Source organism: Chinchilla lanigera, unplaced genomic scaffold (genome assembly GCF_000276665.1).
Source record: "Chinchilla lanigera isolate Chin_1 unplaced genomic scaffold, ChiLan1.0 scaffold00086, whole genome shotgun sequence".
NCBI lineage: Eukaryota > Metazoa > Chordata > Mammalia > Rodentia > Chinchillidae > Chinchilla > Chinchilla lanigera.
The window spans coordinates 4,973,322-4,975,675 of NW_004955487.1; positions in this window are offsets into that span (position 1 = coordinate 4,973,322).

Sequence of the window (2,354 nt, forward strand, 5' to 3'; positions counted from 1 at the left end):
TGTATTTTATTTTATTTATTTATTTTTTTTGGTACCAGAAATCAAACTCAGGACCTTATGATTTCCAGGCAGGCGCTTGTGCTGCTGAGCTATATCCCCAGCCCTTCTTTTTATTTTAAAGAGAAAAAAATAAAACAAAATTTCAAAACAAGATAATAGAAGGGTAACAGTGGTTAATACACTGGGTATTGTTATTGTTAAATTAGTTACTCAGAGTACAAGATATTGGCATTTAAGGTAGGGGCTGTGCCACTGAGCTGTATCCCCAATATTGGCATTTAATTATCCAAACAATATTAGCACAAACCTTTCTTTTCAATGAACTAAGAGAAATTAGTAGTACAACTATCATGTATATATATTTTTTTCTTTTTGCTTTTCTCTTCCTTCTTTTCTCCACTCCTTTATCCAAGTTTCTCTTTCCTTTTGAAGTTTCTTCCCACTTTACAATATCTGTTGTACATTTTGGATCTTATTTACTCCTTCAGCTCACAATACTATTTTTACACATGTATGTCTGATTCATTTCACTTATGAGTATGGTCTTGAGTTGCATCCATTTACCTATAAAAGTGTCCAGCTTATACTTCTTTATGGCTGAGTAATACTCCATTGTATAAAAAGACCACATCTTTTTTATCCATTCCTTGGTTGATGGGCATTTGGGTTGTTTCCAAGATCTAGTTGTTATAAATTGTGCTGCTATAAATATGGGCACACATATATTATTGCAGTACAGTGTTTTTAATTCTTTTGGGAAGGTACCCAGCAGGGGAATAGTTGGGTGGGACTTCCACTCCTAGCTTTTTGAGGAATCTCCGCACTGATTTCCACAGTGATTCTACCAGTCTACACTTCCACCAGCAGTAGAGAAGGGTTCCTTTTTGCCCACAGTCCTGCCAGCATTTGGCTTTGGTTGATTTCTTAATAATAGCCATTTTTTCCAGGGTGAGATGGAATCTCAGTGTAGTTTTAATTTGTGTCTCTCGAATGACCAGTGATGTTGAACATTTTTTCATATATTTATTTGCTGCTTGTAGTTCTTCATCTGAGAAGTGTGTATTCATCTCAGATGCCCGTTTTTGGACTGGGTCTTTAGATATGGGAGCTCTGATTCTTTTGAGGCAGGAAGAGGAAGCTGACAGCCTCCCTGGGCTCCACGAGTGTCCTTCTGCTCTCTAGTTTTTTTGGGTAAATCCCCCTCCCTCTGCAGCATGAGGGGACAGCAGGAAGAAGAGCCCACTCACGTGGCACCGACTCTGCTCAACACTGTTCCACTGGTGGGTGGCAATTTCTCCAACTCCCTTAGCTTTCCAAATGGAGAACTGAGGCACAGACAGGAAGCAACTCGCCCCAGGTCACACAGCCAGAAAAGGGCACAGATAGGGTGCAAACCAGGCAGCCTGGCTACAGAGTCTGGGGTGCTGGCAGAAAGAGCACGTAGGAGAGGCAGGGAACCCAGGTTGGAGTCCAAGCCCTGCCCTTCACAGTCTAGGCCCTTGGACAACCACTTAACCCCTCTGTTCTATTTTTGGCTTTTTTTAAGACGGGGTCTTACAATGTAGTCTAGGCTGGCCATTAACTCACAGTGACCCTCTTGCCTCAGCCTCCAGAGTGCTTGACTTACAGGCATGTGTCATCACACCCTGGCCTAGCTTTGAGTCCTGGGAACTCACACATTTCCAGGAAGCGTAACTGGCTTGCATCAGCTCCAGGTCACTTCTCTAAGTCCTTTTAAGTAGGGGAATACCAAGAGGAACTGACAGGAGAATCACAGCAGAGAGAGGCTCTGGAGGCGGTCTCTTCCGTGGGCCCCTGAGTAAAGTGTAGAAGACCCTCAGGTTGCCAGAGGTCCCAACGATGGCAGCTCTGGCTTCTTGATAGGAAGGAAGTAATTTGGGAGAATCTGCTGATGCCCGAAAATGGCTCTAGCCTGGTGAGGTTGGTGACTAATTTCCCTTCCTCTGTGGGACGGTCCCCACCCAGGATGCACAGTCCAGGGCTCGGTCCTCCAGCTGCTGTCCGGGCCTCACAGCCTCCCCATCACCCTGCTCTGACAGCGTCACCGGGCCCAGCTCAGCTCCGTGATTTGTGTACCCTAGGGTTTGGCGGCACCCCCAGGAGCCCACTGCCATGACTGACCTGCTTCGTGATGCTCAGAGTTTCCAGGCCAGCTCCCCCTACACTGAGTGTGGACCGCATGGCTGCACAGCAGCCCCTTTGTGTTCGTTTGTTTGTTAGAGGAAGGGTCTTGCCACATTGCTAAGATGCCCAGTCTGGATTTGAACTTGGAATCCTCTCATCTCAGCCTCCCAGCCTGCTAGGATTATAGGCGTGCACCACCATGCCTAGTT